At 39.5% G+C, this 16,773-nt stretch overlaps 1 long non-coding RNA gene across 1 annotated transcript; it reads left to right on the top strand.

The window, feature by feature from the left end:
- Positions 1–4,099: 4,099 nt before the first annotated feature.
- Positions 4,100–16,368, top strand: LOC307019041. The gene is made up of 2 exons (XR_013802569.1): positions 4,100–4,200; positions 13,762–16,368. It is a non-coding gene; the product is annotated as an uncharacterized lncRNA (long non-coding RNA).
- Positions 16,369–16,773: the final 405 nt, after the last annotated feature.

Raw genomic sequence — 16,773 nt, 5'->3', positions numbered from 1 at the left:
GGGAAGAAAAGGAGGGTGGTAATGAGGGTCAGGTGACTGCAGGGCTAACGAGGAACAGGTGATACTAATCAGGGCGGGACGACAATTGAAACTGGCGGGAAAACACACAAAGGCAGATCAAAGGCAAATGATCTGAAATGAGAGGTGCGTAACGAGATAAAACAGGAAATGCTAAACTGAATAAATGAAATCATCAAGAAAAAAACATAAGGCAGATCATGACAATAACATTTAAAAGTTTAAAATATTGCAGCGTACATTTCACTCGTGAAAACACCCTGCTCACTGAACAGAAAATTGTCAATAAAGAAATGATCTAATGGGCAAAAGGTTGAGAATCCACGTTACAGTTTCACTTTCCCACCGATCAAGAATTGTAAAATGGTATATGATGCTTAATACTGAAGTTGTTTATTGTATCTTATAATTTAATGTAAAACATCATTAGTGGTTTTAAACAGATATGGCACTACACACATTCCAAATACTCATTTTCCTACATGAGAGCATAACACTTCAAACACACAAGCACACTTTCACTTGGTAATGTCCACCAGGAAGTAAAGACAAAAGGAAATACCAACAAGATAATAAAAAAAGGAGGCTTTCCCTCCACATTATACTAGTCATTAGGCACGTGCACACATTAGACATCAAAGTGGGCTTGAGCCCCTGCCCTTTTTCTTCGTCCAGAGAAAGTGCCCTTTCCCCCCCCTTTTTTTTTTTTGAATATATATCTACTGCTGTTTGTGCACAGTTTCCCTTTCCAAAAATATATTGATTGAATACAAAATAAAAATATCAGGTCGGGAGATTAGACTAAAGTTCTGATGTTTTTGATTGTTGGCTGCTCATTTAATAACTATTAATTGTACTAGTTTGTTGTCTGCTCTTGTGCGTAGTGAATAAAGAAGACCACGCATTGACTCTGTGTCAGCTGATTATTTTGTAGAAATCTGTTGAGTATTAAACAATTGCGTGAGTGTGAGGGCATTAAAATAAATTGGTCAGTAAGTCAGAGATGTGCAACTATATTTAACTTTTTGTTTTACATTTTTTTATAAATAATTATGGGAAGTGCCCTTTTTCTCACTTGAGCACCTGCCCCCCAAAATGTCTGTGCACGTCCCTGCTAGTCAGACATGTCCTTTCTTTTGCAACACAGAGGATGCACAGGATTTTCAAATTGTAATACTGTGAAGATTAATGAGCTCCAGAGACAATCCCAGAGGCCGCTTGATTTCATATAAAAAAAGATGCTATTGCAACATGTGTATAACTCCTCCAGGGGCAGGCAGCCATCATTATAGTATTGTATAGATTGGACTCATTCATGGCGGACACAGAGCAACAGAGAAGAGACAGGAAAGAGCGCGAGAGGCAGCGATGGGATCCCTTCTCTTCCTCTGAGAGGAGCGACATCAGGAACAAAGAGGCTAGTTATGTGAGCAGTTCAGTCGGGACCGGCAGACTGACAGAGGCCAAATAGTCCCGGCCCGCCAAATCAACCGCCTACGTAGGGTGGGGTCACTCTGGGATGACTCACACACACACACAGGGAAACACGAACACACAAAGTGTAGTGTTCATGCTTCCTCAAAATCATCAGTTAAAGCAAAGATGTGCAACTGTGTGAATCTGCAAGGAAACAATTAATGAAAATATCAAAGGAAATAAAAAGCTTGCTCTTCCATACTCATGTGCAGCACAGGTGAAAGTGTTTCTGCTGGGATTGCCTGTCTGGAAGTCCTTTTCTCTCTTGTCACTGATAGTGTGTGTGCGTACGTAGGCAGCCTTTGTTTTCACTTGCCGTCTTGGTAACCTGCCAGACCAAATAAGACTTTTTTATACTTTGTGTTTAGAGCCCTCTTTTGTGAGATAACACTTTATATGGCTCCTTGGAAAGGCTTTGTCAATACTTCAGCATCCATTTAGCCACAGTAAATTATCCCAGGCAGACGAATAAACACAATTTACTGGAGTTTGTGTGGCTTCGGTATCGCTGATGGAGGTCGGCTTCTGCATCTTTCTCTGGAACATGTCTTTGTGTGTCGACGTGTCACAAGCTCTCTAAGAGGGGAAATGATGAGATTTGGCATATGTGCTGCTGCCGCTCAACGAACTGTTAATGTACATTTGATAAGTTTGATAGAGCTGGCTGTTCCCTAGCAACATAATATTTGGCCATAAATAGAAACTAATGGACAAACATCGCTCGGCTCTTTTCCAAACACCACCGCTGGTTACGATGGCAATTTTTATGAATGATTACTCCTTAAATGCTGCATGTATGAACTTTGCAACAATTGTTTTGTTAACATCATCCAGAGGAAATCCTTGAAAAGGAAATACAAATGAGTTTAGGAAAGGAGTTGTTTGTTTTCACACCTTAGCTACAAAGTTGCCTGTAGGCCTATTCCTTGTTAGGTCTGAAAAAATGTTTGAAGTTAAGAATAAAGTTGTATAATATTATATTATATTATATAAGAATATAAGTATTTCACCTTAAGTTTAGTTTATACGTTATTTTCATTTATTTTTATTTTTAAGTAAGGCTAAAGATGCAGGAACGTATCCCTTAACAATAGAGCTCCATGTTTGTCCATAAGCTTAAAAAAACATTAAAATGAGCTGCGACATAAGTAACACATTACTTCTTTACAGTAATCATTGTTACATTTGAGTCAGTCTCACATACACCACTCCAAATGTGCATTAATCCTTCCCTGAAAATAATTTCAAGACCCAATTTGTATTTTCTACATGTCCTCAGTAGGAACGCTTCCCACAGACAGTCAGGAGGAATCAGAAAGTATCAAGAGACAGAGTGACACATTGTTGGTTGAGGTCTGTGATTTGATGGCTATAAAAAAAACTATAAAACGCTGTCAAATGTAGGGTTTATATTTAGTCCATTTAAACAGAACTCGTTTTAAACACATGGAATACTTTTCTATGGATCTGTCCCATGGGAGTTTTGATGACTTTGAACCAAAGATGTGTGAAACTATCTTATTTAACCAAGGTTAAAAGGCAGCCCCGAACAGGAGTTTGAGTCCCCTCAAGCCATACTTTGCTCTCAAAACATTGTGGAACCCCCTTATGGACAAAAACGGCTATACCAAAAGGGCCCTATGTTATGTTATAATAAAGTTGGATCAAATAAATGGAAGCGGCAGAAGAATTGCTCTGGGATCACACATGTTTGGTTAACACCAAACAGATGTAGGCATACTGTATGATTACTGCATTATAGCAAGGATTGTATACCCACTCAGACAGGAAAGAGATGGCAGCTGCAAGCCATCAGCGTGGAGGCGCAGGCAGCCCAAACTATAGGCCGCAGCCTACTCAAACACACATGAACGTATGCACATGTTCGCAAATGTACACGGCGAACGTGCAGACACAGAGGAGCGTGTGGAGGCACGAACACACACAAACACGCACACAAACTAATCCCTTTTATCTCGATAATCCGATGTTTAACGTCAGGGCCCACCGTACTCCTACCTCCATCTTAAAAAGTACAGAGCTTCTGCCAAATAACATAAACATCCTGAAACGACCACTTCTCGGCGTCATTATTTTTCTTTTCATAAAAGAGCCTACTGCCTGGTTATTTCAAGGATCTGGGTGACCCCCGAAACCAGAAGTTTCCTCACTCCTCCTCCCTTGTTATTTAAGGAACACTTCAGTGTTTCCTTTTCTGCTCTGCTCTGCTCTGTGTGTGTGTGTGTGTGTGTGTGTGTGTGTGTGTGTGTGTGTGTGTGTGTGTGTGTGTGTGTGTGTGTGTGTGTGTGTGTGTGTGTGTGTGTGTGTGTGTGTGTGTGTGTGTGTGTGTGTGTGTGTGTGTGTGTGTGTGTGTGTGTGTGTGTGTGTGTGTGTGTGTGTGTGTGTGTGTGTCTCTCACTGGGTGTGGTTTTCAACTTGTGTGAATGATGTGGACTCTGTAGTCATAGCTTTGACTCAGTCCACACCCTTCAACTTAAAGAGGAGTTTGGAGGAGGTGGAGCAAAGCAACGCTCGGAGCAGAGTTTGAGCTTGGACTTGAGTTCGGAGGCTTTTGCAGGCAGCATGTACGTAACCTTTTGGATCTTTTCAGTTTCAGCGTGTAGAGGCATCAGGTTTTTCTTTTTTCTCTAACCGTCTCTACTTACAGACATGTGTGAGTTTTTCTGCTTCAGTAGAGTTTCAGAGGTGAGTGAAGTTTGTATGTGGTGGCTGTTGGGAAGGTGAAAATGAAAGACTACAGAGAGATTTATGACACTATTTAAAGAGTTTAAAATATGCGTGTGCTTTGTAAACATGTCAAATAGAATTAATTCAGAGGTGATAAATTGCTCAATATGTCTGCATATTTATTCAGTTACTTTCTTTTGTTTGTTGGTTGATTGTAAAACGATTTTATATAAATTCAAGCTTTAACAAACAGCAGTTTTCCAGAATTAGAATTGATTCTATTTCTAATAAATATGATTGTGTTTTCCGCTTCATGCTGCTTGGTCTTTCTGTAGTTTGTGTCCTGATGTGCACTTCGACTAGCGCTAAATGTAGAAAGTGTATCAGCGAAGCCAATTTGCATGATGTTTTTGACTAGATAAGTAAATATTAATTGGATCCATGGTGTACGTGGCACGCTTTGGTTTGCTCTTCTCTCAGAATGTTAAGGCTACTTAAATGTTGTGGTTAAATGTTCATAAAAGTGGCTCATCCATTCAAACTGAGAACGTATTTTAGGCCCTGCTACTTTTCAGTTGTCCGTACTTATGGCAGTTATGTACTCTCTACTCTGGCCACCCTCTTCTTTCTTCATTAATAAACAAATCAGTTTTCATCAGAAGCTGCTGCGTTTGATGTTCACTGTTCGGCTTGATCATGTTTAACTGTGACTTTAAATGGATCGACATTATTTTTCCAATGTAATTTGGTAACTGACAAACCCAATAGGAAACTCCGACCATGTGGCTTCTCCTCTCCCTCGCTTTCTCTCTTTTTCATTCTCGCTCTGTCTTCTTTCGTCTCGCCATATGTTTAAAATTGGCACAGATGAAGGAAGTCTCCAGTCTTTTCCACCTGACATCACTTAAGCATTACACACATACGTAAACATGCACACAATGGACTCCCCCCATTCACCGCTGCCCAGTTGGCTTTACTAGTGTGGAAAAATTCAACCGATGCTGTCCAGAAAACATAAGCAAAACACATCAAACCAACCACACCTGCCTCAGTTTATACGTCACAGGTATATTGTGTAGAGAGTACTACATACTACAGTACTGAACAAAGGACTGGAAGGAGCTGCTGCAGGCCAGCGTGACACATTTTATTTGAATTGAAAATACTTTGTAAAGTGACGTACCTATTGTCTGTTCACTTTTACGCACTTGGGGAATTTCTGCTTTATTATTTCACTGACGGCATAGTACAATTGATCATATCTTGAACTGAATTTCACTACTGTAAACGTTTTAACGCTAAAAATGTACTATTTATGTTTCGAGCTGCATCTTTATTCATACTTTCTTTTTGACAAAATAGCAGTTTTCATGCAATTTGTCCACAGCACGCTGTACGACTGCTTTACCTCAGCTTTTGATCTTATAAACTCCAACACATCATACTGTAGAGTTGTACTGAGAGTGTCCAGGCCTTGCTGATTACATTTTTATTGAGGCTGATATTTTGAGTGGAAACACGAGAGCGCACTCCCAAATCAAGTATGTCATGAGGCTGTTTAACAGTGTTTATAAACACCAGCTTTAAAAAATGTTGGAATTAGTGGGATGTTTAGACAAGAAGATTTACATTACTTCAATCCAACAATAATTCACACGGATAACAAAGAGGAGGGAATCCAGAGTTAAAATTGTATTTAAATAAAAGTCACTCACAGTTAATTCGTATTTATAACATAATTAAATCGGTCACATCTTGATAAAAATTGTTTAAAAAGTAGCTTAAACGTCATAGTTTTCATAGAGGATTAATTGTTAGTAATTTCTTTAATTTGCAATCATAAAAAGTAAAAACGTTATGCTGAAAAAATATAAGAAGTACATTTACATCAGCAAGATGACCTAAAGACAACGATTGGACTGCGAGGAAACAAAGGAGGAGTTTAGAGAAAGAAAGCTAAAAGTGCAAAAAGCAAAGCGAGGAGGGGGGGGGGGGGGGGAATGTCGAAAAACAAAGATGAAAGGCTTAAAAACGCGGCAGTGCATGTTGGGCGAGTGTGAGAGGATTTGTTCTCCTCAGTCTTGTTTACAGGAAGTTCTTCTAAAGTTCCACAGATGGCCTCATTCACAGAAAGGCTTTTATTGTATTTTCCCGAGCCCCATAAACCCCCTTTACCTTCATTTATGTGTGGGAAAGTATGATTGCTGCTGCTGCTGCTTGGCTCAAGGTTGGTCTCATCTTGAGTTTGCGTCAAAGTGGGTTGCACGCTCACTGCAAGCTGAAGGCTACCAATTGTGTCTTTGTGTGCGTATTTCACATTGAAAAGGAGTAGGTATTCCGTGCATTCTTTTAAGGTCAGTGCTTTTAATAACTATGAAGACATTTTTATTTTTATTTTGTCACCTCCTGATCAGCTAACACACTGTAACTACTGAATACACAACCTGAAGGACATGAAACTCAACAGTTTGAGTTTTGTTCACGAATACAAGTCATGTATATGATAGAATATATATGAGCTAAGAAACCAGCCCTGCTGTTTAATACATTTTGTTTTACCACTTCTGCTAATGTATAAGACTTCATCGTGGGTCTGTTCGATTTCAAGCACCCAAAGCATTCATTTGGTCTTCCAGTCCCAGATGTTCAGTCCACAGAGGCACCTTTAAAAGCTGAAAAGGCCTATCCGTCTGGAACCATGTTGAGAAGTAAATAAAGTTAAGGGGTCCTTAAGGGCTGGTTTGCATCCAGATCCGTTGGCCTGTAATAGATTTAGTGGGAAAGGAGTTTCTGCAGAAGTGATTTGGCTGCACTGGCCAAACCTCAACTAAATTGTTTTTTTGATTTATTTCACAGGCAAATGTAATTAGTCTTATTTTTAGGCCTTTGCATTTGGTTTTACACATATGCTGACCATTAAGCCTTTATCATTAAAGGTCTAGCTTTTTTGGGAAATGTTCTGATTCAATTGTTAAAGAATTCCAGAAGAGTCCATGTATTTTATTATTGAATCATTGTGTGCCATTTGAAGTGCACATGTCAGGAAAAGCCAATCTCACAATGTTGAATTTTAATTACACAGTGAAGTTTTCTTTCTTAAAGATCAAAGAAAATGTTTGGAGCAGTTTATTCGTCTGAGATGGTCAATAAGATAGTCAGAGACAGTCAAATGAAATACAATAGTTTAATTTATGTATTTAACACACCATGCTTTAGTGTACAGCTGTGACTAGAGGTACTTATACAGTTGCCAGAGGATATATTGAAAATATTGTAAAGTAGTTTATTAATTGAGTGTGTATTGAAATTATTATTATTATTTGTTGGCATTTATAGAGTTAAAATACTGAAAATGAATGAATATGTGTTATATTAGGACTTAAGTTGGTTAAAGTTTTAACTTGGTGAAAATGGAGAATAAAATGATTATATAATTTAATGACTGTTCAAGAAATGATGAATAAATGGTTGAAAAGCTTTAATGGCTGGAACAAAATGGAGTCCATTAAAAACTAATTGAGTTCATTTGGCACGGCGGGGGATGTTCATTTGACAAAAAGGTTGGGAACTATTATGAACATGATGTAGAAGTAATGTTGGAGTCTTTGACTGATATGCACAGAATGGGATTTGTATTATTAACTTTACTGGAGAATTCATGGATAATCTTTTCGAGCAATGCAGGCTGGATTATGACTGTTTTTTAAATCTGCTGTGGAAAAGTAGCTGAAGGCTATCTGAAGTCAAATCTCTCGGCCTCTGCAGCTGCTACGGTCTCTCTGTCTGCTCATACGTCATGTCTTCTCGCTCTGACTTCCCTCTATTCTCTCTTCCTGTGTCTGCCCCTCTGCCCACTCTCCCCCTCTTCCTGCCTATCAGTCTGTCCTCTCTTTATGTCTCGGGCACAAAGCCAACTTGTCCCTGCCTTAGGTTCACGAAAACGCAGTGCTTTGTCTGCACTGACTGACTGACTGACTGACTGACTGACTCACTGATTAACAATCAGCTCTGGAGGGAAGCTTTAGATGTTGACGAAAGATCATCTTACAAAAACCTCATCCAAACCTTAAAAGTGAATATGAGCAAAGTGGCGATCTGAACATACAGTAGCTGCAGTTATTATTTTTTTTAGCACATTCCCGCAGGTCAAACTAGGATAAACCAACCATGTGTAAGCCCAGACAGACCCTGACCAATCATGTGTGTCCACTCCTTGGCTTGGACCCAAAAAAAGTGTCTAGCCAAAATACTGCAGCTGAGGCTGTAAAATCACGGGGTAATCACAAGAGAAGGACCCTAGGCGTTAGCTTTAGAGAGGGAAAAGGTAAGCTGAGGAGGAGTAGAGATTGTTATGGGCTCCCATATATGAGGCCAATCTTTGTGTGGAGCGTCGGGGTAATGCATTCCCAGTTTCAGGTGGCAGATGGTGATGTTTGGGTGTCTTTTAAATCGGAGCCATCACAGTTTCAAACATACCTTTCTACCAGCGAGAGAGAGCAATTTTCTGCATACTTTAACTGTCATTCAAAAGCACATGCCAGCCCTTTCCGATAGGGATTCAATTATTATTTTCAGCTGAGATAGCCAAGCAGACAGGCTTCAGGGGCTGTCGCAATCTCCATGTCTTTGAGGCATTTAAGGTGAGAGAATATTTCGGATACAGTGGCTGATGGTGGCTTCTGTTGATTTCCTTTTACGGTCTCAGAAGAATGATTCTAATGTCATGGGATTGCCTTTGTTAAAGCTCTGAAGCCTGATTCAAAGTGGTTTTCTGTCTTCAAGTAAATCTAATCTTTCATGAGTTGAAGATTAAACAAACGTAACACCCTAATTTAGTCCCTTCCAGGGGTTCCCAAAGTGTGAGGGGGGCGCCAGAGAGCTTCAAGGGAGGCGCAGCCGCCAGAAAAAAATTAAGAGAAACAGTGAAATCTAGCTAGTTAACTTCAGCTAACTTTATGCGAGCGGCAAAGTATGGATAGATTTTTTGTGAAGTTACCTAAAGTGAGAGAGGAGACAGCGCCTGTCAGAAAACGGAGGAAGTATGACAATGATTATTTGAAGCTAGGATTTTCATGGACCGGTCCTGATGACACTCCACTGCCACAGTGTGTTATCTGCAACGAGTTGCTAGCTAATGACAGTATGAGACCATGTAAACTCCGGCGTCATATTGAGACGAAACACCCATGTTTGGTGACCAAGCCACAGGAGTTTTTTGACCGGAAGCTCAAGGAATTGCAGTCACAGAAAAATGTCATTGACACATTTAGCACTGTGAATAAAAAGGCAACCGAAGCATCATACCGAGTGGCGTTACGGATAAGGCAGGTAAACCTCACAACATTACTCCTCCCTGCTGCTAAAGACATCTCCGTCTCAACTATTTCTCTCCGAGTGCAACGTATGAGGAAGCTGCCATCCTTAACCTCAACATGTTTAAAACATAAAGATAAAGAGGTTTAAAAAAGCTATTGTTTAATGTTTTAAGGAGGTGACGCTCAGCCAATCAAAAAATAGAAAGGTAGCGAAAACAGAGCATTTTATGAAATGTTCTCTTACTGGACCTCTTTGAAATGCAATTGAATACCCCTGCATTATAGCAACAACAACAATAATAATAATAGCAATAATAATTGGGAGGGGGGGCGCGGCTGTGATTATGTTCTCTGAGGGGAGGCTCACCTTCCCACACTTTGGGAACCCATATTCTTCATCACCTTCTATAACTTTTTCAGGGGTTGGGATGGACAAAGTTGTGCCTTCATTCTTATGTGTAGCGTGGAGAGTGAAGGATGGAAAATGAGAGAGAACAGAAAAGAACGAGTGGAGGGTATTAGTCATGAACGTACTTCCTGCTGTTATTGAGTGGCTTGGGCGGGCTGGAGCTCCGCCAGGCCAATTGTTGCTCATTTAGCTGTCAAACAGCCAAAGCTGGGGGGCAGCAACAGACGAGGAGTGAACAAGCTTCATACTGGCTGAAATGTAAGACTTTATTTTAATACTTTCATGTGACTTTCTGGAAACATGTGATCGACCCTTTGGGGTTAAAATTTGGGTTACTTTTATTTTTCCCAGCTTATAAATTGATGTACTTTCGCTTTGTTTTGGTGTGGGTGTCCCAAAAAATCCTGCGGATGGAAGTACAGGCTCAAGCCCATGTGTGCAGGTTTCCAGCATTAATGCGGTAGAGTGGTACTGCATTAGTATACTGGTACTGCATTAGTATACTGGTACTGCATTAGTGCACATCCCTATCCAGAAATACCACTTTAGATTGGCGGTTACAAATGGAGAGGGTGCAAGGGAGATGGGAGCAGGGATGCAGACAGGCAGAGAGCACCCAGCAATTGAGTTTGTGTGAATGGCTGTCAAAGTCGAGACCTGAAACATACTAGCTTAAGGCTATTGTTTTCATCCAGCTGTGAATCCAAATAAATGTGCCAGAGCACAAAAAGGTTTGAGGTAGTCGGGAACTACTGCAGCACTGAAACCAAAAGAGACAGATATCAATAGCAGGATTGTTTACACAGGTTTCAAATGAACACAACAGAGTCAGAAGCAGACACACTTTCTCATTTGAGATTTGTTCCACGATAGGAATTTCGAGAAAAAGGGAAATGTGATTAAGACCCCCGACTGCACCAATAATAACACAATTACTTTTTTGATTATGTTGGTTGCCATTATGTACCTGCTTGTTTTATTTTTGTATTTAATGCATTGGTTTGCTTCAAGATGAGCCTTCAGAGAACTCTTCCCAAAAACCTACAAAACCACCCATTTAGCCCTTTTCGTAGGTTAAAGCAAAGTCTCTCTATCATTAAATAAATCTGCATTAGCAATTTCGAAAGCTATGACTAGCAGCAACAGAAACATGTCACTGAGAATATCAGTGTCAGCGGGAGAGGAAGTCTTTTGTTTATTCTGGATCGGTTGCTCATATTTTCTGTTTAATCAAACGCTGTGTTAAGATAAATATTTGCAAAAGCCAACAACATGCTCCCCTTTGCTCCCGATTCTGGGATGCAGCATGTCAACAGTGTTTCCCGGTAGTCAAATCCCATGTGTCCTTTCATTGTAAGGAGGCGATAGTCGTTATTTTACTTACAGTTAAGCATAATAATAACGCAATAATGACCGCTTGTTTCAAAACCTGTGAAGGTCTTAGAGCTACTTTCTTAAATGTGAATCATCATTTGAGTTTAATTCAGAATATAAGATGCCTTTTTGATGTTGCTGCTGCTTAACTGCATCAGCTCTTTAGTGTGCTTCTCCTGTTTTACAGGCAGCTCAAATGCTTTGTGAAAAGAAGCATTTTGCAACCAATTATTCTGCATTGTGTGAAAAAAAGGAGGGAAATCTATCTCTATATACAAGAAAGGGCTCAATGACAGGGTTATAAAGATAGTGGTTAAGGATATAATCATTTTAAGAGACCAGCTGCTAAACAGCTTACACATCAGTGAATCTCAATATGTTCCATACATTTGCCACGATGCAGGTAACCTAGTGAGACCTAGAAATGTGTTATTTTTTCCAGGCTTACAGAGGCTCAATCAAAAAAGCTAGGCGATCAAATAAGTTTCAAAAAGGTCTATTTGTCCAGAGACTCTGGCTGACTATCAGCTGAAATGAGGAGTGCATTCGAGTAGGGAACAGAATGGGGTGTACAATTATCTACGTGTCTTGAGCCCTAAACAAAGACTCTGTTTCACACTGATTGGCCAAGAGGGGAAACAAGCTGCTTTCTTTTCTTGATTACCCAAACCCTAACCCTGCGCAACATGTGATCTCAATAACCTTCCAATCACCTCAGGGGAATTGTCGTTGTGATGTCACGTTGACCTAACAGTTCCCGTTACCTTGGTCTGTTTGAGCAAGCCAGCCACTTTCTATCAGGTTTGTATTTCAGACCAATAGTATAAGAATTCACATATTCAGTAACATCTTATTTCTTATCTTACTTATCTGTATAGGGGCAAGTATAAGTATTTTGGTATGCAGGACTACAGAACATAGTGAATGTGGTTACTACGGTAAGGAAGTTTTTCATGTAAACTTCATCATCCCATTTCTCAACATTTTCAAACAAGTCTGCTTTAAGTGCAGGTTTGCCATCAGAAAGCAAACTGATGGAAAACGGATGGATTTCTATGACCATCACTCATACACAACTCACACACACACACCTGCCTACGTACTAACTATTAATGACAGCCTAGGGACATCAAATGTTGTTTGTCCAGGTGCATCAATGAAAGAAAATTCTGCTCAGAAGCATGCGTGGTGTTTGTGTGTGCATATCGTAACATTTTGAGTGTGTGTGAGAGTTTCTCATAATTACAAAGTGATGAGGGACTAAATGTGCTTTGCCACGCTGATGTGTGCCCAGATAGACACCTACAGCCAGCACCCTTTCTCTTTTGCCCTCACCTGTAACCTTCTTTCAGCACAACATGAATCATTTTCTGTATTTCTGCTCGTCGTTCTCTCACTGCCCTCTTCTTCTCCTTCCCCTACTCCTCCTTCTCGTCCTGCCAAAACATACCGAATTGTTGGTTTAGCTGGAGGGATTCCTGGCAGAGTGATTTGGTTGTGATGTCATGTAAATCACATTGCCAGGGATTTCCAACCAGCTACAGCTGAAACCCACACCAGTCTCCAACACCTGAAGGCTGCCCTGCAGGAAATCTTAATCCTTTTCTTAATGTTTTTGAGAAACATTTCAATTCAGACTATAGTTTAACATTTTGGGTTTGATGCATTATTTCTTAAGAGTATTTTTGGTATGTATTAACAGCTAGGTCTTCTTATGAATACCTTCCCATATCACAGACTCATTGTTTTTTGTTCTGAAAGACATGTTTTGCTAGGTAGGCTAGCTGCTGAGCTAGGTTAAGCTTAGTGGCTGTTGATGTAGCTTAATGCTTACCATGCACACATGTGAGTGGTATCAATCTTTTCATCGGACTCTCAGAAAGAAAACGAATAATCACACTTATCAAAAGGACTCCTGTAATCCTCCGGATGCTTTCAGTATGTGTTTGTCCAGAGTTTGATGGAGGGGCAGGACTTAGCTTGCTCCGTGAACAGTTCAGTTGAAGCCTGTGTTCACAGTGGCTAAGTTCCGCTCCTCACAAGCATTTCCAGCTTTTAACTACCACCATTATTACAGCTGTAACCATGACAATAAAGGTTTTTCTAAAGATAATACACTACTACCATCCAATTAAGAGAATTGTAAGCAGCATCATTTCATGGAAGGGAACATAGAACATTGGATTTGTGATTGAAATTCCCACACCATTCTCACCAATAATGAGAACAGCTTTTATTGGTCATACGTACATAGCTACAGTGTAGTTATGACGATGAAAATCTTAGGTCTCCTCCAACAGTGCAACACAATAAAACAGAAAAACAGAAAGAAACAGTGCAAACAGGTTAGGTTTATACTTCCTGTATAATAGACATACGTTTTGTTTGTGACACATATTGTATTGTATTTCTTAGCAACAGGGCGGCTCAAAATATGCTTTATTTATTCCCTAAACATCCCCTTGTGTCTTTTCTTGACAGCAGACGTTGGAAAAACAGCGTAATTGGTCCACGCTGAGAGAAGAATAAGAAGACGAGGATCCTGATAAAGAGAGATGTGTAAGAGAAGGAGGCAGGGAAGTGAGGCCTGACTCATTCAGGAAGGAAGTACAGGAAATGTCCCATCAGGAAAACAAGTAGCGATGTAATTGTGATTCCTTCACTCATTTACTGTCCGGGTGGTCGTGAAAGCAGAGCATTGATTGTGTTTATCCATGTGTGTGTGCAGGCAGTTACCCATGTTTGGTATGTAGGGAAAAAAGTGAAAGAGACTTTGGTAAATGCCCGTGGTGATTGACCAAACAATGCTGCTAACAGCAAGCGTGCGTGTAGTTTTGTGTTAAGGACCCCTTTAAGTGTTTCCCAATTAAGAGGTTATAATGTTCATTAGGCCTTAAACCAAATTTCTGATTTCATGTTTAATATTTGTTTTTGAATGTTCCTTTCATTCAACGTTATAATCATACTTTTTTTTTACCTTTTTGTATGTAACACAATATTGTCTTACTATGCTGTTTTATTCGTAATGTTTGCAAGCTTTACAGCGCAACAATGATTTTGACAAACATTATCAAATAACATGAGCCAAATAATTCAAATGAATATGAATGCAAAAGCAGAAATTAGTGAAAAAATGTTTGTATTATTTGCAATATTGGTATAGTGGCTATAGTGGTATCTGTTTTTGAGTGTATTGCAAATGTGTCCTTTATATTTCAGCCTTCTCCTGTACAGTAGTGTATTGAATATCAAATGTGGTGTTGACAATGGTTGTTTTATTTTGATGATTCAAAGTTCTGGTTCACTAAATGTACTAAAAAGCACAGTTAACAAATTTAGAAGATGAATGTAATGCATTTTAGGGATAGGCTACTGGCTGTTGAGGTAAGTGAGACAGTGTCTGGGTTTTCTTGTTATGTCCAGACGTCCTTATAGTCTGCAGTATATCTGGTTTTGCTTCCCCTTGTGGTGGGGGGGAGACGGTGCCTGGGCTCAATCTCCTGTGCCTACTGAGCTGATAACAGTTTGATGTTAAACAAACACTGGCTCAGTTCAGCAGGAACCGGAGTTAGGCCTTCTAGAAACCGCAAAAGATTTGATAACTATTGAGGGTTACATAATGTACACCAAAAATGTGTATGTGTCTATGTTTGCCTTAGCACTATAAAGTCGAGTGTTTGCGTCTGTTCCTTTATTACTTAGTTTCTTCAGCTGAGGGTGCCATTATTTCTTTACTGCTCAGAATGTTCTTTAGACTTTTTCCACAAAGTCCCATCAAGGACATTCTTCAGAGATGAGGAAGCACAGGACGCACATAAACGTAGCCACAAATCCTGTCTGAACTTCTCACTGTGACGCTTGTGATGGAGGAAATCTGTTTCTGTTGGTTGTGTATTACTAGAAGATCACAGGAGCAGAGTTTTTCCAGTTGTACTCTCTACGCCAGGTGTTAGAAATGTTCCAGTAAGATTCATTAGGGTGTCATTGAAGCCATTGTGATTGTTAATGGACTGCACTTTTACTTGTCTTGGTGAAAAATGTAACCTTGACATTTTTTTTTTTTTTGGATAAAAACGTTTTCTACTGCTGTTTAATGCTCATAATATCTTGCAGATGACAGTTATTGCAAACAAACTCAATTTAATTTCAGACTGTGTGCTTTAGAGTTTCTTTTAGCCTCCTATCACTTTGTATTGCTGTTTACCTCAGAGCATGTACAAGTTAAATATGGAGGATACTAACTTCAGCCTGTATTCAGCTTGGAAAAGCAACTGCTTGAATATCCAGTGCTGGGTGGTATATTCCACTTATATTCAAACTAGATCATCTAGATAAATAGGTTTTATTTTTTCTTTAGTAAGTACGATATGTTTATCTCTGCTCTCGTCACTCCTTCATTGTCTGTGGCAGCCAAATTCATTTGTTCATCAAGAAATGATGCACCACATCAAGGTGTCTATGAACAACCCCAGAGCATTGTTCCAACCTGTATTTACTGACTGAGCCCTTTTGTTTACATTATTTATAAATGTCTAATCATTATGCAAGAGCTTCTTTGCACAGCATCACTTAGAGCCGGAAACTTCACCTTCTTCAATTAATCCTGTTAATGAGTTTATTCCTGATTACAAGAATATATTACCAAAGGTACTGAAAAGGAAATAAATATGTGCTTAAGTTAACCATAATGAGTTGCGTGATGTTTCTTTAGCCATGAGTCATATCTGTTTTTGCTTGTTGTATCAGCACACAAAATCTTCACATTTTGCCCAAGGGTGCAAAGACCATCCGCAATCACACGAACACCACAAATAGATATCCTTCATTTTTTCATAGGTACATACAGCTTTCCCAGTGGAAGTGTTAATAAATACCAGCTACATACAAAAGGCTCCGTATCATTAGTGCGCCATTAGTATTTCTCGCTGTAACAACGCAGCTGTAAGGAGAAGCCGGTTCGCGTGACAACGGGTCATCTTCCCAATGTGAGAGAAACCACTGCATGAGCTGTGTGTTTGTTTGTGTGTGTTTGTGTTCGTGTCGCAAGTGCAATCTGTGTTCAATGCAACAATAAATCATTTAAAAGTGTGTGTCAAGTTTGTTTGTGACAGCCTCAAAGCCAAACCCAGCATGAGGTTTCAACTTCCATTAATTAGAGGAGACTTTCCGCCCGTAAATCTTTACTGATTTATAGAAACTATTCCTCACATGTGATTAAACTGGTTCATACTATCGAATATAAAATGTTCAATGTCTGTTTTTAGACTTAAAAATGTGTGATGAGACAAATCTGTAAAGACGCTAATGATGCCATATCGGCGTACAGGTTGCATTATCCAGACATATACAATATTTGAATGTGAAAATTAAAGCAAAAGATCAAAATTAAATAGCTAGACACAAAACGAATGATATTTGTAGGTAAGATCGAGTATTCCTGGTATTTTGAAATATTTTTAATGAGTGTTGAGCTGAGATAAACAACACACAGTC

The sequence above is a fragment of the Notothenia rossii genome, assembly GCF_949606895.1.
Source record: "Notothenia rossii genome assembly, chromosome: 9".
NCBI lineage: Eukaryota > Metazoa > Chordata > Actinopteri > Perciformes > Nototheniidae > Notothenia > Notothenia rossii.
Note: the sequence above shows the minus strand (reverse complement) of the source record. Positions and strands in the feature narration are given on the sequence as shown.